A 23,204-nucleotide genomic window follows, 5' to 3' on the forward strand; every position below is an offset into this window, starting at 1 on the left:
GGACCCTCCATGAGATTGGGAGACACTGGCTGACAATGGGAAACTTGCTCAGCAGATCAGACACTGGTTCAATTTGGAAAGTACAGGATGGTGATCACTGAGAGCGGAGGAGACTGGTTGACATTGGGAGACTTGCTTAAGGAGGAGGATGTTAGTTGAGGGTGAAAGACACTAACTCAGAATAGGGAATACTGGCTGAGGTTGGGAGACAATGGCCAATGGTGAGAGTGTTTAAGGATGAGTGGACTGCTGAAGATGGGGATCACTGTGGAAGGAGGCACTGACAGAGTGGAGCATACTGGATCATGTTACATGAGAGTAGGGAACATCCACTGAGGTGAGATAATTGACTCAGACTGGATAGAGGACACTTGCTGAGAGTGGGAGAATTGGTCAGAATACCAGAAACAAATGGGACAGGATAGACTGGGTCAAGATAGGGAGCACTGGCTCAAAACTGGGATCACTGGCTTAGGATGAGAGGCACCAGCTGATGGTGGAAGATATTGTTTCAGGTAGGGGTGCTCTGGTTTAGGATGGAGAATATTGATTAAGGGCAGGAAATGCTCAGTGATGGGCATATTGGCTCATTGTGGAGGATACCAACTAGGGAGAGCATTTTCTGAGGACAGGTAATAGGCTCAGAGTGGAGAACATTGGCTTAGGATGGACAACGTTGGCTGAGGATGGGAGATGTTGGTTAAAGATGGAGGACACAGGCTCAGGGAGTCCAGAGCTAGAGAATACTGGCAGGCTGGAAATACTAGCTCAGGATAGAGCACTTTGGCTTAGGATAGGGGATTTTGGTTTTGGCAGGGTGATGCAATAAGGAAGGGGCACCGTGGCTGAAGGAGGGGGACAGTCACTCAGAAGAGGGAAAACTGCCATAGAGCTGAGGGCACTGATTGACAAATATTGGCTCGGTTTGGAGCATGGTCTGAAAATAAGGGAGCACGTTTCAGGGATACCAAACTGGAGGAGGCATTCAATTATAAATACCTCTAGTGGCTGAAATGAGGGATTCTGGTTCTTGAACAAATTGGTTGAGGCAAGAGACCTTGGCTCAACTGGTCAAAAGGCTCTGGAAGACTTCAAATACATTGGCTGGATGAGTTCAGAATCTGGGCTTTGGAATTTGAGCAACAGCTAAGGTCACTTGGGCCCACTAATGTGTGTTTCGGAGAGAGTACTACCATAGAGGGAAAGGGTGAATGCCAGACACAGGAAGCTGGTAGTTCAGGGGAGACCTAAGGGCATTCTTGCTCACTAAATACTTTTTGGTTCTGAATAGAGATGGGGAAGATGGTCCCCAAGGGGATATAGTTACTTACATCCAAGACAGTAGTGCTTGGCTGGCTCAGCTGTACAGGTAATGCTCCAGAGACCAATTATCTTTTCCACCTATTACTACCCAGCTTCTCACTTCAACCCTTGCCTCCCCCACCCATCCACCTTCCCCCTCACCTGGTTTCACCTATCACCGGCCAGATTGTATTCCTTCTGCTCCCCCTTCTTGTTTTGGTTTCTTCCCCTCCAAAAATGCTGCCTGATCTGCTGATTTCCAGCATCTGCAGAATCTCGTGTGTATGATTTGCTACAGATTTAGGCTGGATAGGGTACTGCTCCACAGGTTCACAGTCAAAATCTTCATGGGTAGGTTTGCTTGCACTATTTGAATGGTTTAAACCAAACTGGCATGGGTTTTAGTAGCTCAGAAAGGATTCTGAAGAGAGAAATTGAAGGCAGAAAATGAGTTTTAATGAAAAACATACCAAAAATAAATTTCACTGTGTTGACTGGGGAGTGGGGGAGGACAGAAAACTAAATGTAATGAATAAGATAGATGAACCACATGCACCAATAGACATGTGGAAGTCAATATTATAACTCGTAGAAATCTGCTTTAAAAAGAGGCATGATTGGAAGATGAATCTTTCTGGAGACAAAGTTTTCACAGACACAATAGGGGCATAAAAGAGCAGTAAGTTGGCAATATTGGATTAAAAAAACAATCACTTTGTTAGAGGAAATGATGTATCAAAAAGATCATGAATTGAGATTGTATGGGTTGAACAAAATAATGAAAATGTGGCAATCACTAATGCGGGGGTAGCATGGCAGTGTAGTGGTTAGTGCAACACACTTACAGCTTGGAGTGTTGGAGTTCTGAGTTCACTTCTGGCATTGTCTGTGAGGAGTCTCTGTATTGAATTGATTTTACTTCTTACGTCCTTCACATGAGAAAAAATCTTTGTTACATCTGTCTAAATGTGCAATCATAGTAATTTATAATAATAATAAATAGAACAGTCAATGTAGGTGGAAATACACTCAGATCAGCATGAGTTAATCAGTCTGCTGGCCTGGTGGAAGAAGCTGTCCCGGAGCCTGTTGGTCCTGGCTTTTACGTTGTGGTACCATTTCCTGGATGGTAGCGACTGGAATAGATTGTGGTTGGGGTGACTTGGGTCCCCAATGATCCTTTGGGCCCTTTTCTCACACCATCGTTGTAAACGTCCTGAATCATGGGAAGTTCACAACTACAGATGCCACTGGGCTGTCCGCACCACTCTCTGCAGATTCCTGCGACTAAGGGAGGTACAGTTCCCATACCAGGCAATCAGCCAGTCCGGATGCTCTGAATTGTGCTCCTGCAGAAAGTTCTTAGGATTTGGGGGCCCATAACAAACTTACTCAACTGTCTGAGGTGAAAGAGACACTGTTGTGCTTTTTTCACCACACAACTGGAGTGTATAGACCACGTCAGGACATTGGTGATGTGGATGCTCAGGAACTTAGAGTTGTTTACCCTCTCAACCCCAGATCCATAGGGGTTAGCCCATCTTCATTCTTCCTGTAATCTACAACCAGCTCCTTTGTTTTTGCAACATTGAGGGAGAGGTTCTTTTCTTGATACCACTGTGATAGAGAGATGACTTCTTCCCTGTAGGCCACCTTGTTATTTTTGAGATGAGGCCGATCAATGTAGTGTCATTAGCAAATTTAATAAGCAGATTAGAGCTGTGGGTGGTGACACTGTCATAGGGATGCAGGGAGTAAAGGAGGTGACTTAGTACATAGCCCTGAGGGGCTCCTGTGTTGAGAGTCACAGGGGTGGAGGTGAGGGAGCCCACTCTTACCACCTGCTGGCGATCTAACAGGAAGTCCAGGATACAGCTGCACAAGGCAAAGTCAAGGCTGGGGTCAAGCTTCCTGTCAAGCCTGGATGGAATTATGGTGTTGAATGCTGAACTGTAGTCCAAGAACAGCATTCTCACATAAGCATCCTTCTCCAGATGTGTAAGGACGTTGGGTAGAGCAGTGGCTATCGATCGGTTTCGTCAGTAGTTGAATTGGTAGGGGGTCCATTTTGGGTGGTAGCATGATGCAGATACATGTCTTTCCTGCAGAATGTGTCTGTTTCCCGGTGTGCCGTGGTTTCATCCCACAGTACAAAGGCGTACCAGGTAGTTTAATTGGTCATTATAAATTGTCCAGTGATTTGGTTAAGGTTAACTAGGGTTCTTGGGAGTTGCTGAGGTGGTATAGCTTAAAGGGCCAGAAAGGTCTATTCTGTACTGTATCACTAAAATAAATGAATAAAATACTGGAAGGGGTATCAATGGGAAAGCATCTTTATCACAGTGAATCTCCCCTGTATCCTCTCAGTCCTGATTTTAGAGACTTGACCTGTAACGTTGACATACACCTTTGTCCATGTATGCTGCTTGACCTGATGAGTTCCAGCACACTGTGTATTGTTCCAACATCTGTAGCCTGCTTTTGTCTTCAGTTAAACATAAACAGAGAAAACCTACAGCACAATACAGGCCTTTCGGCTCATAAAGCTGTGCCAAACATGTCCTTACCTTTAGAAATTACCTAGGGTTACTGATAGCCCTCTATTTTTCTAAGCTCCATGTACCTATCCAGGAGTCTCTTAAAAGATCCTATCATATCTGCCTCCACCACCATCGCTGGCAGACCATTCCATGCACTCACAACTCTCTGCATAAAATAAAACTTACCCCTGACATCTTCTCTGTATGTTCTTCCAAGCACCTTAAAACTGTGCCCTCTCATGCTAGCCATTTCAGCCCTAGGAAAAAGACTCTGACTATCCACACGATCAATGCCTCTCATCATCTTATACACCTCTATCAGGTCACCTCTCATCCTCCATCGCTCCAAGGAAAAAAATGCCAAGTTCACTCAACCTATTCTCATAGGCATGCTCCCCAATCCAGGCAATGTTCCTGAAAATCTCCTCTGCACCCTTTCTATGGTTTCCATATTCTTCCTGTAGTGAGGCGACCAGAACTGAGCAAGGTACTCTAAGTGGGGTCTGACCAGGGTCCTAAATAGCTGCAACATTACCTCTCAGCTCTTAAACTCAATCTCACAGTTGATGAAGGCCAGTTCCTTGTATGCCTTCTTAACCACAGAGTCAACCTGCGCAGCTGCTTTGAGCATCCTATGGACTCGGACCCCAAGATCCCTCTGATCCTCCACACTGCCAAGAGTCTTACCATTAATACTATATTCTGCCATCATATTTGACCTACCAAAATGAACCACCTCACACTTAATCTGTGTTGAACTCCATCTACCGCTTCTCAGCCCAGTTTTGCATCCTATCAATGTCCTGCTGTAACCTCTGACAGCCCTCCACACTATCCACAACACCCCAACCCCAACCTTTGTGTCATCAGCAAATTTACAAACCCATCACTCCACTTCCTCATCAAGGTCATCAAAATCATGAAGAGTAGGGGTCCCAGGACAGATCCCTGAGGCACACCACTGGTGATGAGGCACATCAGGCTTGTAAGGCACAACTTGCTTTTGACAAAGCCATGCTGACTATACCTTTTTTTGTGTAATTTGTTTCATCATCAAACAAACATTTCCATAAGATGTATTTCAGATATTGTACATATATATCATAGTCACATATGCCACAAATCTCCACATAATACTTACCTGAGGTATACACTTATAGAAAAGAGAGGAAAGAAGGAACAAGCGAAAGGAAAAAACTATGTACAAGTAGAGAGTGATCTTTATTTTTACAACATATTCATTGATTTGTGAGAATAAAATCAGGCCTATGAGGTGTTATGTAGTTAAACCATTTTTCCCAGTATGAATCAAACTGTTCCAGCTTATGATTAACAGATGCTGTTATCTTCTCCATTTTGTAAATGTCCATTGTAATTTCCATCCATGCATTTAAGGTTGGGCTCTCCTGTGATAACCATTTCCTTAGTAAGAGTCTTTTTACCAGCCAACAGTATATTCATTAAATATTTATCTCTTATCAACAATTCTTGAGGTATAAACCCAGAATATATGGTCTTTACTTTCTAAGGGTATTTTACAGTTAAAGATGTATTGTAGGGCACTGTGTATCCCACTCCAATAGTCTTTGATATTATTGGAGCATTCCAGTAATATCATATAATGGGGCATTCCCAGAAAATATGATAATGGTTTGCATTTTTATTTCCTCAGTTTCTGCAGCAATCAGGGAGGTTACTATCATAATGGGGATTTCTGAGAGGGTGTAATAAAATATCTTATCAAGTTTTTCCATCTGAACTCCCTCCATTTCTCATGAACTGGTACATTTCCATTGATACCTCCATATTATTGTCCATTCTTCCTCAGATATAATTATCCCTCCTTCCTTCTCCCATTTTGTTTTAATGTATGAAGTGGAATGTGTTTTAAGATTTAACAGACCCTGATACACGCTTGCAATGATTCTACTACTGTAATCTGAATTATATGCTTTTCTGAATAGCTCTATCAAACATGTACTTGCCTTGGTTATATTTTTAACCATCCTATTAATATATTGTCGCATTTGTAAATACCGATAAAAATCTTGTTTTTCCAATAAATGTTTCTCTTTAAGCATTTCAAAACTAAACAGTGTTCCTTCTTTCATTATGTTGCAAAGAACTGTTATACCTTTAGCTTCCAGTCCTTAAATCTAGCATCCAATTTATTTGGTGTAAAATCTGAGTCATATGCACACTATTTAAGAATTGCAATATCTCCCTCTAGATTACATTCTTTTATAGTAGTTTTCCATATTTTAAGAGTCAATTTCACCCATGGGTTATCAATAGTATTTATGTACCTTTGCAGGTTGTTATCAGCCAAAATTGCTTGTATGGGGATGGGAAGTACCCGTTCCTCAATGTTTTTCCATTGAGTGTCATATGATGAGTTGCACCAACATATCACAGCTCTCAACTGTGCTGCAAAATAATAATCTCTAAGAGAAGGTAAGCCCCATCCCCCCTTTTCCTTTGCTAATTGCAAGTTTTGAGATGAACTCTAGACCTTTTACCTTGCCAAATATGCCTTGATAACATCTTGTTCCATTCATTGAATTGATCTTGATTAATCTCTGTTGGTAGGGTCTGAAAGAGATTTAACAGTCTGGGCAGTATATTCATTTTAATAGACTCAATCCTTGAACTGAGACTAAAAAAAGGAATCAGGTTCCATCTTGCCATATCTTCCTTAATTCTTTATATAAAGGCTGATAATTACATTCTGATATTTTTGCCAAATCTTTTGGCATAATGATGCCCAAATATTTGAAAGACTCTGTTTGCCATGCCCAGGGATATCTACTTTCAATTTCTCTTGGTGGGTTATAGTTATATGAAAGTAATTGGGTTTTATCTATGTTGATTTTTTATCCTGATAATTGACCATATTGTTCAAAGGATTGCATCAATTTAGGTAAAGAGTATGTTGGTTGCCCTAGATAGATCAAAATGTCATCCACGTAACAAGCCAATTTATGCTCTGTCCCTTTAATAGTAATTCCCGTGATATCTTCATTTTGTCTGATGCATCGAGCTAATGGTTCCAGATATAATGCAAAGAGTAGCGGTGACCATGCACAACCCTGTCTCGTGCCCCTTTCTAGGGTAAGACTATTTGATAAATATCCATTGATTTTAATCCTAGCAGTAGGGTTGTCATATAGTGTCTGTATAGTTTTAATAATTGTGTCTTGGAAGCCAAATCTATGTAAAACTCTGTAAAGAAAATTCCAATTAACCGAATCAAATGCCTTTTCAGCATCCACGCTTATCACTATTGCTTTGATTTTATTTTTTTTGTATATGATCCATAATGTGAAGTGTCCTTCGTATATTGTCTTGTGCTTGGCATTGTCGTATAAAACCTGTCTGATCGTTATGTATCAGTATGGGTAGAAATTCTTCTAATCATTTGGCCATGTTGGAGGTAAATCATCTATAATCTACATTAAGAATAGATATTGGTCTAAATGACCCGCATTCCATTTTATCCTTGCCTTCTTTTGATATAGCTGAGATTATCACTGCCTTCCAACTGGGTGGCATTTGTGCCTTTTTTAGAGCCCAGTTCAGTGTGGGGAGTAAAACAGGAATTAATTCATTTTTAAATTCTTTGTACCACTCTGCCGTATACCCATCTGATCCTGGTGACTTGCTTAATTTGAGCCTACTAATTGCAGCGTTTAGTTCAACTACAGTTATGTCAGCAGTCATCGTTCTATTTTATTCTTCGCTTAAAGTGGGTAACTCTAGAGAATTCAGGAAGGTGTCATTTTTGGGTTATGCTTCCCCCTGGAACTTTAGAATATATGAGTTTTGTAAAACACTTCAAAAGCTTCTTGAATTTCATGCTGACTATTCCTAATCAAATGGCTTTCCAAATGTTCATAAATCCTGCCTCTCAGTATCTTTTCCATCAACTTACCCACCACTGAAGTAAAACTTACTGGTCTATCTCTATTTCCTGGACTATCGCTACTCCCTTTCTTGAATAAGGGAACAACATCTGCAACCCTTCAATCTTCCGGAACCTTCCCGTCCCCATTGATGATGCAAAGATCATCTCCAGAGGCTCAGCAATTTCCTCTCTCGCCTCCCATTGTAGCCTGGGGTACATCTCGTCTGGACCCAGTGATTTATCCAATTGGATGCTTTCCAAAAGCTCCAGCTCATCCTCTTTCTTAATATCTATTTGCTCAAGCTTTTCAGTCTGCTGTAAGTCATCCCTACATTCGTCAAGATCCTTTTCAGTAGTGAATACTGAAGCAAAGTACCCATTAAGTACCTCTGCTATCTGCTGCGGTTCCATACACACTTTTCCACTGTCACCCTTGATTGGTCCTGTTCTCTCACGTCTTGTCCTCTTGCTCTTCACATACTTGTAGAATGCCTTGGGGTTTTCCTTAATCCTGTCCGCCAAGGCCTTGTCATGGCCCCTTCTGGCTCTCTTAATTTCATTCTTAAGCTCCTTCCTGCCAGCCTAATAATCTTCTAGATCTCTATCATTACCTAATTTTTTTGAACCTTTTGTAAGCGTTTTTCTTCTTGACTAGATTTACAACAGCGTTTGTACACCATGGTTCCTGTACCCTATCATCCTTTCCCTGTCTCATTGGAACATACCTATGAAGAACTCCACGCAAATATCCTCTGAACATTTGCCACATTTCTTCCATGCATTTCCTTGAGAGCATCTGTTCCCAACTTTTGCCTCCAAATTCCTGCCTGATAGCCTCATATTTCCCCTTACTCCAATTAAATGCTTTCTTAACTTGTCTTTTCCTATCCCTCTCCAATACTATGGTAAAGGAGATAGAATTGTGATCACCATCTCCAAAATGCTCTCCCACTGAGAGATCTAACATCTGACCAGGTTCATTTCCCAATATCAGATCAAGTACAGCTTCTCTCCTTGTAGGCTTATCTACATATTGAGTCAGGAAACCTTCCTGAACACACCTAACAAACTCCATGCCATCTAAACCCCTTGCTCTGGGGACATGTCAATCAATATTTGGGAAATTAAAATTTCCCACCACGCCAACCCTGTTATTATTATACCTTTCCAGAATCTGTCTCCCTGTCTGCTCCTCTATCCCTGTTACTATTGGGAGGTCTATATAAAAAACAAACACCCAGCAGAGTTATTGACCCCTTCCTGTTTCTAACTTCCACCCACAGAGACTCAGTAGACAATCTCTCCATGACTTCCTCCTTTTCTGCAGCTGTGACACTATCTCTGATCAAGTGCCATTCCCCTACCTCTCTTGCCTCCCTCCCTGTCCTTTCTGAAACATCTAAAGCCTGGCACTTAAATGTAAATTTAACATTATTATGGAAAGGAAACATTAAATAGGAGCAAATATCCTAAATTGTGGTAAGGACAATGTTATCACACTGAGAAGCAACTGACAAATATGGACATGAAACAACTAATTGAAGATGAATTAGTCTTGGATTAGTGGGAGGCATTAAAGAAGGAAGCTCCAGGGGTTTAGGATAAGTTGCCTTCCAAAGAGAACAAAGGTGGGACTACAAAATCTTGAGATCCCTGGTTAACAAGGTTTACACTGGGTTGGATATGGCAAAGAAGAGCTTAATATGGAAACCTTATCAATGAGACATTTTGCCCTAGCCTATTATCTACCTGTATGCAAATATCATATTGGCCATTATTGCTCATTTGGAGTTTAAAAATAAATGTATTATTTTAATTGCTAGTATGCTGGTAACATGTACTCAGAGGCCATTTTATTAGGTACAGGAGTGGAAACCAGTCTGGTCTTTTGGTCCTGTAATCCATCTACTTAAAGGTTCGAATTGTTGTGCATTCAGACATACTTTACTACCCATCACTGTTGTAATGTGTAGTTATTTGAATTACTTTGCCTTCCTGTCAGCTTAAATAGCTAAAGGGGTGGCACAGTAGCATTGCATTATTATAGCTCAGGGCATTGGAGTTCAGAGTTCAATTCTGGTATCTCTGTAAGAAGTTTCTACATCTTTTCTGTGAGTGCATGGGTTTCCTTTGGGTGCTCTGGTTTCCTCACAGTGTCTAAAGGCCTATCAGTTATCAGGTTAATTGGTTGTTATAAATTGTCCTGTGATAGGCAAGTGTTAAATAGCTAGGTTGATGGGCAGGAAGGGCCTATTCTGTGCTGTATCTCTAAATAAAAAAGGAAAAAATAATCAGTCTGGCCATTCTCCTCTGTCCTCTCTCATTGACAAGGTATTTTTGCCTACAATTTTTTTTTGTTTTTTTGCACCATTCTTGGTAAATTCTATAGACTGTCGTGCGTGAAAATCCCAGGAGATCAGCAGTTTCTAAGATACTCAAACCACCCCGTCTGGCACCAACTATAATTCCACAGTCAAAGTTACTTGGATCACATTTCTTCTCCATTCTGATATTTAGTCTGAAGAATAACTGAACCGTTTGATTATATTTGTGTGCTTCCATACATTGAGTTGCTGTCACATAATTGGCTGATTAGATATTTGCATTAACAAACAGGTATTGAAAGTAATCAGAAATAGGTTTCAAGTCCAGCCACAATTTCTCAATTGGATTTTGGTCTGGGCTCTAACTTGGCCACTCCAGGACATTAACTTTGTTGTTTTTAAGCTGTTCCTGTGCAGTTTTGGCTTTATCTTGGGGTCATTGGCTTGCTGGAAAACAAATCTCCCAAGTTGCAGTTCTCTTGCAGACTGTGTCAGGTTTCCCTCCAGGATTTCCCTGTATTTTGCTGCATTCATTTAGCCCTCTACCTTCACAGGCCTTCCAGGGCCTGCTGCAGTGAAGCATCCCCATAGAATGATGCAGCCAGCACCATGCTTCACAGTAGAGGTGGTGTGCTTTTGATGATGTTTGGCTTACACCAAATATAGCATTTAGTCTGATGACTGAAAAGCTCAATGTTTATTTAATCAGACCATACAACCTTCTTCCAGCTGAATTCAGAGTTTCCCACAAGCCTTCTGGCAAACTCTAGCCGAGATCTCATGAGAGTTTTTTTTTTCAACAGTTTGCCACTCTCCCACAAAGCTGCGACTGGTGAAGCACCCGGGCAACAGTTGTTGTATGTGTAGTCTCTCCCAACTCTGCCACTGAAGCTTGTAAATCCTCCAGAGTTGTCATAGGTCTCTTGGTGGCCCCCTTTTTCTGCTTCTGATTTCAATCCAATTAGACTATCTAAGGATTTGGAAAAAAAAACATTAGGAGATATTTTGGGCTCAAAACCTTTTAAGAGATGAGCACACTTAGTATTTGTAAATAAAGTAAGTAATGTCAGAAAATTTTGGGTTTAAAAGCTGTGGGAAGAAGGTAACACCAAGGAATTATATTGAATAACAAGCGACACACACAAAATGTTGGAGGAACTCAGCAGGACACAGGATCTATGGATAAAAGTACAGTCGACGTTTCAGACGAAGACCCTTCATCAGGTCCTGATGAATGGTCAAGAATTTAAGACATTTAGTGAGATTTATTTTCCAAATAAACGATGTTATATGTGTACAGGAAAGTTGTGATTGGTAAACGGGTTATTTACTTAGTGAGATACAGCATAGAATAGACCTTCCAGCCCTTAGAGTCACACTGTCCAGCAAACCCCTGATTTAACCCTAGCCTAATCACGGGACAATTTACAATGACCAAGTAATCTACCAACAGGTAGGTCTTTGGATCATGGGAGGAAACCAGAGCACCTGGAGGAAACAAACACAGTCACAGGGAGAACGTACAAACTCTTTACAAATTGAAACCAGGTCACCTGTACTGGAAAACATTGTGCTAACCACTACGCTACCATGCTGCCTCAGGTAATGGAGGAGGAGTGGCTATCTTTGCTAAAAATGGGATAGTATATGTATTAGAGTTATAGAAATTGGGGTCATTTATGAGTCAATTGTGGTTGAAATTTGGGGAAAGAATGGTAAAGTGCAGGTAATAAATGTTATAGACCTTGTGAAAGGTTAACACCTGATGTATTGGAAAGTGTGGGTGGAAATGGTAAAGTAAGGCCATATGGTTTGGAGATTTTAATGCTTATAGTTCTACGTGGGGTTGTAGTGTCAATGGGATGGTGGTGGAAGACTTTCTGGAAGAAAAGTGTTTGGTGTGCTTGAGTTATGGTAGAAGTACAAGGATAATTCTGTTAACAACACTGTTTCTGCTATGGACCTTACGCTGGTTTCTGAGGATATAGCAAATGTATGTAACAGGGAGGTGGATACTGATACAACAGTGGGGAGTGAGCATTTCCCTGTTATTTGTACAATGGGAATAGATGTGTATCAGAGGAAAGGTTCTCAAATTCCCAGATGGAATTTTCATAATGCAAATTGGGATGTATTTGATTTATGTGAAAGTAGATTTTCTGATCATTTGGCTTTGGAGGATATCGAGTTGAGAAATAAGACCTTGTTCTCTGTATTCCACTCAATAGCTAAGGAATCAATTCCCAGATTGCTGGGAGAATAATAAAAGGAAAGTTGGTCCCTGGTGGATGGATGAATGTAAAAGAGCTTTGAAGGAGTGGAATAAATCTGTTAGGAAAGGTAGACAGTGTTGCTTCTATTCATCTCTATGAATATAAAAGCTATGAATAAAAAAAAGCTCAGATTATAGTTAGAAAAGTAGTCAGAAGAGCAAAGAAAATGAATTGGAGAATGTACTCTGATAGCATTGGAAAAGAGATCCAGGTAGGGGAAGTTTGGGGAATGATACAGAAAATGGGTGAATTAGAAAATTTGATGCAATACCGGTTTTGTCTGGTGGGGAGAAACTTTCTGTTAATAACTCTAGGAAAAGCTAAATTATTAGCAGAAATGTGTGTTGGTGTACATAGTGCGGCCTTTTTAAGTAAAGAAGAGACGTCTTACAGAGAAACAGCTTTGATAAGCAGTTGTCAGATTGCTGAGAGTGAAGAATGTTCTAGTTCCTGCTTGGATGTAGAATTTATGTTGCCTGAACTTAAAAGGGCTATTATTAGGGCTGGTCAGACATTGTATCAGTGTTACAATGGAAAAATGGGAATTACAGAGGCATGAGAGAGGAGCTGGCCAAAATTGATTAGAAGGGGTTAACAGTGATGGAAGCAGAGCAGCTATGGCTGGAGTTTCTGGTAACAATTTGTAAGACACAAGATAGAAGTATTCTAAAGGCAGGAAGACATAACTATGGCTGACAAGGTAAGTCAAATCTAACATAAAAGCAAAAGAGAGGGCATAGTTAGAGGCTTGGGAAACTTTTAAAAACCAACAGAAAAACCATGGTGATTTAGATGCATATCATATTTTTTTTTACTGAGTTAAGTATTGTATGTAATTAGTTTTGCTACATTGTATGGGATACACTGTTGTATTGCTACAAGTGTATGGGACATTGGAAAAAAGTTGAATTTCCCCATGGGGATGAATAAAGTATCTATCTATCTATCAGAAGGCAACTAACAAAATATAAAGAGAAAAAAGATGGAATATGAAGTTAAGGTAGCCAATAATTTCAAAGAGGATACCAAAGATTTTTTCAGATATATGAAGAATTAAAGAGGGGCAAGAGTAAATGTCAGACCATTGGAAAATTATGCTGGAGAGGTAGTAAAGAGTGAAAGAGGAAATAGCAATGAACTGAATAAGTATTTTGCATCAGTCTTCACTGTGGAATGCACGAGCCTTATGCCAGAAGTTCAAGTGAGCCAGAGTGAGAAAGTGAATGCAGTTCCTTGGGAAGCTAAAAGGTCTGAAGGTAAATATGTCACCTTGACCAGATGGACTATACCCAAGGTTCTGAAAGAGGTAGCTGAAGAGATTTGTGGAGGCATTAGTAAGGATCTTTTAAGAATCACTAGATTCTGGCTTGGTTCTGGAGAACTGGGAAATTATAAGTATTGCTCCATTCTTCAAGAAGGGTGGGAGGCAGAAGAAAGGGAGTTATAGACCAGTTAGCTGACCTGAGTGGTTGGAGTCAACTGTTAAGGATGAGGTTTCAGGGTACTTGGAGGCACATGGTAAAATAAGCCAAAGTCAGCATGGTTTCTTTAAGGGAAAATCTGAGGAAATGACAACCACCATAGACAGGAGAATTGGTGGATGTTGTGTCCTTGAATTTTTTTGAAGGTCTTTGAGAAGATGCCACACCTGAAACTGCTTAGCAAGCTTAAGAGTCCGTGGTGTTACAGGAAAGATACCAGCATGGATAGAGCATTGGCTGAATGGCAGGAGGGAAAGAGTGGGAATAAAGGGAGCCTGTTCTGGTTGGCTGCCGGTGACTAGTGATGCTCCACAAGGGTCTGCGTTGGGACCACTACTTTTTACTTTATATGTCAATGAATTGGATGATGGAATTGATGGCTTTATGGCAAAGTTTTCAGATGATACAAAGATAGATGGAGGGACAGGTAGTTTTGAGGAAGCAGGGAGGCTGCACAAGGACAGTCAGATTAGGAGAATGGGAAAAGAAGTGGCAGATGGAATACTGTATTGGGATGTGTATGGTCATGCTCTTGTGTAGAAGGAATAAAAGTATATACTATTTTCTAAATAGGGAGAAAATTCAAAAATTTGAGGTGCAAAGGGACTTGGGAGTCCTCATGCAGGATTCCCTAAAGGTCCCCTAAAGATGAGAGGCATTTATCATGTGGATAGTCAGAGGCTTTTACCCAGGACTGAAATGGCTAATGTGAGAGGGCAATTATCACACAAGTCCTGAAACATAGTGCTATCAATGGGCACTTACTCACTAATAATCCCTGTTGACCAATGCCAAGTATGTATTTTACCAGAACTGCTTAACCCTTGACCTTAACATAATCTTGGTCCAAATACAGATCAGCATGCTAGATTCTGAAGGTCAACATGTACAAAAGCTGGATGAACTCAGCAGGTCGGGCAGCATCCGTTGAAATAAGCAGTCAACGTTTTGGGCCGAGACCCTTCATCAGGACTGAAGAAGGAAGGGGCAGGGGCCTTGTAAAGAAGGTGGGGGGAGGGTGGAAGGTGCCAGGTGAAAAACCAATCAGAGGAAAGATCAAGGGGTGGGGGAGGGTAAGCAGGGAGGGGATAGGCAGGAGAGGTGAAGAAGGAATGTAAGGGGAAAGCACTATGGGTAGTAGAAGAAGGCAGAATCATGAGAGAGGTGATAAGCAGAAGTGGGTGGCAATCGGGAGATCCTGTCAGTTGTGGCGGATGCAGAGGATGTGCTCAGTGTCAGATCTCCCATCTGGTCCTTATCCCTGCAAGTGTAAGTGCTACACCTGTCCATACACTTCCTCTCTTACCACCATTCAGGGCCCCAAACAGTCCTTCCAGGTGAGGCAACACTTCAATTTTGAGTCTGTTGGGGTCATCAATTGCACCAGTGCTCCTGGTGCGGCCTCCTCTACATCAGTGAGACCCAACACAGATTGGGGGACCGCTTCGTCGAGCACCTACACTCCGTCTGCAACAACAGACAGGATCTCCCGGTGGCCACCCACTTCAACTCTGCTTCACATTCCCATTTGGATATGTCTATACATGGCCTTCTCTACTGCCATGATGAGGCCAAACTCAGATTGGAGGAGCAACACCTCATATATCGTCTGAGTAGTCTCCAGCCCCTTGGTATGAACATCGAATTCTCCAACTTCCGGTAATTCCTTCCCTCTCCCTTCCACCATCCCACTTTCACTCTGCCTCCTCTTCTAGCTGCCTATCACCTCTCTCATGATTCTGCATTCTTCTACTACCCATAGTGCTTTCCCCTTACATTCCTTCTTCACCTCTCCTGCCTATCCCCTTCCTGGTTCCCCTCCCCCACCCCTTGACCTTTCCTCTGGTTTTTCACCTGGCACCTTCTACCCTCCCCCCACCTTCTTTATAGGGCCCCTGCCCCTTCCTCCTTCAGTCCTGATAAAGGGTCTTGGCCCGAAACATTGACTGCTCATTTCAACAGATGCTACCTGACCTGCTGAGTTCATCCAGCTTTTGTACGTGTTGATTTGACCACAGCATCTGCAGTGTACTTTGTGTTTTAGATTCTGAAGGTAAAGTGAGAGTGATTGTCCATGATATTAATAAAGATCAAGAGCTGTGGTTGTTGATGGTCAACCGTCCTAGCATTGGTACATCATCGCAGAAGTTATTCAGGATAGTTTCTTTGCTTCATCAATGACATAGTACCCTTTGTTGGGTGAGAAGAGCAATACCTTTGCTAATGACTGCACCATTCATTTGCTACTCCACACTTGCATTCAGCAAATAAAACTCCTTAACATGTTATACGACTGTTCAGAAATCCTGATGCTTCAGCATTTGGCTCTTCTGATTTTATCTCCAACAACATCTTTTCTGCACTTCCCTTTGCACATTGGGACCTTAAGTTCACCTGGTTACCTATGAAAAGATGCTCCATTTAAATGTACTAGGTTCACTAGAAAATATTATTATACTGTTTTATAATTGTAAAAAATAAATTAAATCTGTTTTGGAGTATTAGCAGAAATAGCATCTAATATGTCTGCTGGTCTGACACCTTTAAATTCCTGCATGTTTTGATGAATTGAGAAAAGGGTTGATAAGTGACAAGTAAATCAGGTCAATCTTCAACAAGAGTGAATTTAATAACATTTCCTTAACTGTAAATTGCATTATCATTACCAAGATCCCATCATTAGCATCACAGGGTCATGAGCAGGAGCTCAAATGGATCAGCTACATAAGATCAGTAGATATAGGAGGCTGCATGTTCTGCAATGTGGTGCTTCTTTCCGAAGCACAAATCAGAATGTGTTGGAATGCTCTGAATTTACCTGGATGACTGCAGCTCCAAGAACATTTGCAAATCTTGATGAAACTTATGATCATTATCCTAAGGTTATCACCCCATCCAACACTCTAAATATTTATTCCCTCCACCACTGGGATGTTGCCTGGATTGGGGAGCATGCCTTATGGAAACAGGTTGAGTGAACTTGGCCTTTTCTCCTTGAGCGACGGAGGATGAGAGGTGACCTTATAGAGGTGTATAAGATGATGAGAGGCATTGATCGTGTGGATAGTCAGAGGCTTTTTCCCAGGGCTGAAATTGTTGCCACAAGAGGACACAGGTTTAAGGTGCTGGGGAGTAGGTACAGAGGAGATGTCAGGGAGTGGTGAGTGCACGGAATGGGCTGCTGGCAACGGTGGTGAAGACGAATCTGACAGGGTCTTTTAAGAGACTTTTGGATAGGTACATGGAGCTTAGAAAAATAGAGGGCTGTGGGCTATGTTCCCTCTAAGCTGTGCATGTGCACACGTTTTTCAACCAGCACACAAAGGAAATTGATATGCGCACAAAAGGTTAGTTACCTAAAATAATGTAGTAATTAATAATTATTTAAATGATGTCTTTGATGAACTGGCTGCACTGTGCAAGATTCTGCAAAAGAGTGGCCTGACACCGATTGATTTAGTTCATTCTGCACGAGGCAAAATTAACAAGATAACCCTGAGATATGCATTGGGAAAAGAATGGTGTACTGGAAAGAATCGAAGATTAAAGGTGTAAATATAGTAGGTGATCTCTATGAGAATGGGATTTTTATGTCGTATGTGGATTTGCAGAGGAAATATAACTTTGTAGATAAAGGGAATTTCTGGAAGTATTTACAAATAAGACATTGCATTAGTAGCATATTCAAGAATGGTGGCCCACAAAGTAACCCTTTAACTGAATATTTTACATTACCACAGGAAGTTCATAAAGCATCAGTGTTTTATAAAATGTTCAAGGACTCTGTGGGTGAACAGTGTAACAATCTCAAAGCAGTATGGCAGAAGGATCTTGGAAGCAATATTGAAGATAATGAGTGGTCAAATATTTTATCAAATGTGGGTAGACATATTAGGGAAGCGAGAGGGAAATTTATTCAGTATAAGATAGTACACAGATATTATTGGACACCAACTAGACTCTACAAAATGGGGATTGTTGATAATTTATGCTGGAAATGTTAAAATGAGGTGGACACATATTTTCACATGATTTGGGAGTGTTCCATGGTTCGTCCATTTTGGTGTAAAGTTCTTGATTTGTTGGCGAATTGGTCAGGTGTCCTACACTGCCCTTATGCCCACAGCTTTGTCTCCAGGGTGATAGGACAATGATACCTAATGTAAACAATGACAAATTTACTATTTTAAAGGTGGGTCTCATCACAGCTGCAAGAATTACATTGCAAAACTGGAAAAAACCTAGATGTCCCACTGTGAGGGAATGGACTGAGGAAATGGTTAAGATTTCATCATATGAACACGTTGGGAAGAATTAACAGTGAGGGAAAAGTGCAAGACGCGTGGGATCAATTTTGGTTGTATGTTAATTTAAACTTAAATTAGAAGTTTTTTTCTGTTTCTTAGTTTTATGTTTTCCTGTCATGGGATGGCTGTGTAAATGTGCTGTACTGTATCTGCTCTATGATATGCTGTGCTCCTTTGTAAAGTAAGAATAAATAATAATAAAAATTTGTATTACAAAAAAAAAGAATGGTCAGCTTTTGATTTCTCCGCAATTGCAGATTTGGTGATGAACAAGTTAATGCCTTATGTCTAAAATATCATGATTTTCTAGCTGAAAATACTCTAATAGTTAGACAGTTCAATGATTTCAAATTTTCTGTGCAAGAAAAAATTAAATCCAAACTGATTTCAAACTTTGCTCAAATGGTACTTCAAAATGAACAGTTTTGCGACCTTGCACGGTTGATGGACATTGGGGGAACCTTCCTTGTGTCTAGTGTGGACTGTGAGCGAGGTTTTAGCCTAATTAATCAACTCAAAAACAAGCTGAGAAACCGTTTAGGTGAATGTTCATTTGGATATGTTAATGAGAATCAAAAGCTATCAATTGGATGGAAGTTCTATTAGTCTAGATAGAGTTTACAAAGAATGGGTAAATGCCAAAGACCGGAGAGAGAGAAAAAAAATAACTGACTTAAATATGTATGTTATTTTGTTGTTGTTCTGTGCATTTTTATGTCTAATATTTTGTAAACCTACATAAACTGTGCCATGTGTGCATTCAGTGCACACATACTTTTGTCACGGGAAAAAAATTGCACAACATAAGATTTTTGCACACACTGACTACTAAAAATTGGGGGGAACAGTGGCTATGGGTAAGCCTAGTAATTTCTAAGGTAGGGACATGTTTGGCACAACTTTGTGGGCCGAAGGGCCTATATTGTGCTGTAGGTTTTCTATGTTTCACTGGTTATCATGGATGCAATGTATTCCATCTACTAAATGCACTGCAGTTCCTCAGAGATATTTCCTTTGATAGCTGACTGCATCTCCCAAACCTATGTGCAGCTGCTACCATCAACAATAGATTCTCTAGCACATGGGAACTCCACTGTCTGAATGTTCCCCTCTAAGTCACATAACACCTTGACTGGGAATATATCAATATACCTTCAGTGTTGCTATGACTAAATCCTGAATCTCCCCACTCAAAAGCACTGAAGCAGAACTTTCGACAGAAGGATTGCAGTAGTTAAAGAAGGTGGCTCAGCAATGCCATGAACACCTGGCCATGAACCAATATCTGTCCATGGGTGCAGGAATGATCTGTGTATGTGACTTCATGCAAATATGGAGAAAGGTAGATTTTTGAATGAACATTAATGTTAAAATGTGTGTAAGATGGAGGCAGCTATGGCCCATTAAGTCTGCTCTGCCATTTCATATTATCCCTTTCAAACCTATTATCTTGCCTTCTCCCCATAGCTTTTGCTGCTCTTAATAATCAAGAATCAATCAACCTCTGCTTTAAATATACCCAATGACTTGGCCTCCATAGCTTTGTGGCAAAAATTATAAAGATTCACCACCCTCCAGCTAAAGAAATTCCTCCTTATTTCTGTTTTAAAGGGACGTCCTTCTATTCTGAGACTATGCCCTCTAGTATTAGAATCTCCCAATGTTAGGAACATCCTCTCTGCCTGAGCCTTAAAATATTCAATAGGTTTCAAAGAGATCCCCCTTCGTTCTTCTAAACTCCAGGGAGAACAGGCCCAGAGCCATCCTTAAATGCTCCTCAATCATTAACGCTTTTATTCCCGGGTCATTCTTGTGAACCTCTTCTGGACCCTCTCCAATACCAGCACATCTTTTCTTAGCTTAGGGGCCCAAATACTCAAATACTCACAATACTCCAAGTACTGTCTGACAAATGCCGTACAAACCCTCAGCATTACATCTTTGTTTTTATATTCTAGTCTTTTCAAAATGAATATTTTGAAATGAGCTAAGGAAAGAACAAACCATACAATATTCTTGCTGACCACAGATGGCTTGGAGATGGAGAGGATACAACAATAAAAGTGAAAAACAGAAAAAAACATTGGAGGGAGACAATAAAATGCAACGTTATAGTGAGCTACATTGAGATCAAGGGTCCATTTTCTTTTACAGGGGAATCATTTAAGATATCGGTACAGAATTAGGCCATTTGGCCCATTGAGTCTGCCTCACCATTTCATCATGGCTGATCCAATTTTCCTCTTAGCCCCAATCTCCTGTCTTCTCCCCATATCCTTTCATGTCTTAGCCAATCAAGAATCTATCAACCTCTGCCTTAAATATACATTAAGACTTGGCCTCCACAGCTGTCACTGGCCAAGGATTCCACAGAGTCACCACTCTCTGACTAAAGAAATTCCTCCTCATCTCCGTTCTAAAAGACGCTCCTCTGTTCTGAGGCTGTTACTCTGGTCTTAGACTCTCCCACCCTAGGAAACATCCTGTCCATGTCCATTCTATCAGAGCCTTTCACCATTTGATAGGTTTCAATCTGGTCACTCCTCATTCTTCTTAATTCAAGTGAATACAAGCCCAGAGCTCTTCATATGGTAAGCCTTTCAATCCTGGAATCATTTTCGTGAACCTACTTTGAAACCTCTCCAGTTTCAGCACATCCTTTTGTAAGATAAAGAGCCCAAAACAGCTCACAATACTCCAAACGAGGGGACACCAGTGCTTTATAAAATCTCAACATTATTTCCTCTTGAAACGAATGCTAACACTGCTAACTTAGCATGGCCAAGTCAATGCTAACCTTCTTCACCACAGACTCACCCTGCAAATTAACCTTTAGGAAATCCTGCATAAGGACTCCCAAATCCCCTTGTGCTTCAGCTTTTTTTCTATTTTCTCTCCATTTAGAAAATAGTCAACCCTTTTATTTCTTCTACGAAAGCGCATGACCATACACTTCCTGACACTATATTCCATTGGTCACTTCTTTGCCCATTCTCCTAATCGTCTAAGCCCTTCTGTAACCTACCTGCTTCCTCAGAACTACCTGCCCCTCCACCACTTCATATCGTCTGGAAACTTCGCAACAAAGCCATCAATTCCAGCATCTAATCATTGACCTATAAAGACTTAACACAAGACCCCTGTGAAACACCACTAGTCACCTACTAGAAAAGGCTCCCTTTATTCCCATACTGCCTCCTGCCAATCAGCCACTGCCTTAACTATGTTAGAAACTTTCCTGTGATACCATGGGCTCGTAGTTTGTTAAGCAGCTTCTTGTGTCGCACCTTGTCAAAGGCCTTATGAAAATCCAAGTCCATAACATCCACCAATTCTCCTTTGTCAATCCTGCTTTTTTTCCCTTCAAAGAATTCTAACAGACTTGTCAGGAAAAAATTTCCCTTGAGGAAACCATGCTGACTACAGCTTATTTTATCATGTGCCTCCAAGTACCTTGAGATCTCATCCTTAATAATAGACTCCAACATATTCCCAACCACTGAGGTCACACTAACTCACTAACTAGCCTATAGTTTTCTTCCTTCTGTCTATCACCCTTCCTGAAGAGTGGAGTGATATTTGCAATTTTCAATCTTCCAGAACTATTCCAGAATCTAGTGATTCTTAAAAGATCATTATTAATGCCTCCATGATCTCTTCATCCACCTCTTTCAGAAACCTAGGGTGCACATTATCTAATCCAGTTAATTTATCTACCTTCAGACCTTTCAGTTTCCCCAAGAACCTTCTCTATAGTTATGGTAACTTCACACACTTAATGCCCCCTGATGCCTAGAACTTCCACCATTCTGCTAGTGTCTTCCTCAGAGAGGACTGATGCAAAATACTTATTCGGTTTGTCTGAAAAATTATCATCTCATGTATCTGCTAATGTGGATAATTGCCCAGCAATGCCCATGGAATTGGACCGGGCCCAATCAGTGAACAGGATTCATCAGAAAGGGCGAATAAAAAATAAGGCGAGGCAAGAGGAGCAACCATGTGTGAGTGGGCCAGTGTTAGAGTGGCTTTGGCTTATCAGGCTTGGGTGAGGTAAGTATCTGGTATGTTTGCACTGAGCTGCAGCTCTTCCAACAATGATCTTTGGCTCGTACGGGAGACTGGGGAAGTGATAAATAGGAGCTACAGAGAGGTAGTCACCCCTAGGTTGCAGAAGGCAGGTAACTAGGTGACTGACAGGAAAAGGAAGAGAAATAGGCAAACTGCAGAGTATCCGGTGGCCATTCCCCTCAATATACCATGTTGGATACTATTGAGCAGGGATGACATACCGGGGAGGAGCTACAGCTCTGTATCTGGCACTGTAGCTCTAAAGACAAGAGAGGTGTAGAGAACTGCAGTAGTGATAGGAGATTCCATAATTAGAGAAATAGAGATGAGATTCTGTGTACACAATACAGGCACCTGGATGGTATGTTGCCTTCCTGGTGCCAGGGTCAGGGATGTCTCAGATCGGGTCCATGTCATTCTCAAGTGTGAGGGTGAGCAGTGGAAGTCAGTGGGTGAGTGAGGGTGGCACCAATGAATAGCAAGGAAAGTTAAGGAGGTCCTGAAGAGAGGTTTTAGGAAGTTAGGTAGAAAGCTGTAAATCTCTGGATTGCTGCCTGTGCCACATGCCAGTGAGGGTAACAATAGGATGATTTGATGAATGTGTGGCTGAGGAACTGGTGCAAGGGGCAGGGTTTCAGATTTCTTATTCATTGTGATCTCTTCTGGGAGAGGTACGACATGTACAAAAGGGACGGATTGAACCCAAGAAGGACCAATATCCTTGCGGGTAGGTTTGCTAGAGCTGTTTGGGAGAGTTTAAACTACTAAGGCAGGTCGATGGGAACCAGGGCTGAGGATGGGGCAATTGGTTTACACACAGAGGCAGTATGTAGTGAGACTGTTAGAAAGGAGAGGCTGATGACAGGGCAAAATTACAGTCAATAGAATGAGTTGCAACATATAAGGGGGTCAAAATCAAAAAAAGGTGATGAATACAGGACTGAAGGTGTTATATTTGAACGTATGCAGCAAACGGAATTAGTTAGACAAACTTGTAGCACA

This window comes from Hemitrygon akajei, chromosome 9, assembly GCF_048418815.1.
Source record: "Hemitrygon akajei chromosome 9, sHemAka1.3, whole genome shotgun sequence".
Taxonomy (NCBI): domain Eukaryota; kingdom Metazoa; phylum Chordata; class Chondrichthyes; order Myliobatiformes; family Dasyatidae; genus Hemitrygon; species Hemitrygon akajei.